We start from the raw sequence: 316 nt of genomic DNA, 5'->3' as shown, positions 1-316 counted from the left end.
AAATTGGAATTTTAACACCAAAAGTCATAGCACCCCTTTCGGGATCAAGACGCACGTTTTGATGTATATATTACCGGGGTTTTCTCAAAGCTGCGGGACAAGTTACGCGCCGAAATTTGGCGGAAGAATAATAAACCCGAAACAGAATATTAATAGATGCCCCGAGGCCCCCGAGGCACTCCTCTCAGCTATTCTAGCTGTAGAGGAGTGCCTCGGAGCTGAGCACCCGTGGCACTAATAACTAAAAATATCTGAAGCAACCATCTGAAACCCACTTATAAAAAACTCCAAGTCTGTGTCAATGCAGTCTGAAGGG

This window comes from Seriola lalandi, unplaced genomic scaffold, assembly GCF_002814215.2.
Source record: "Seriola lalandi dorsalis isolate HSWRI2012SDOR001 ecotype SW California unplaced genomic scaffold, Sedor1 jcf7180002054407, whole genome shotgun sequence".
In the NCBI taxonomy this organism is placed as follows: domain Eukaryota; kingdom Metazoa; phylum Chordata; class Actinopteri; order Carangiformes; family Carangidae; genus Seriola; species Seriola lalandi.
This window is presented reverse-complemented; position numbering follows the sequence as displayed.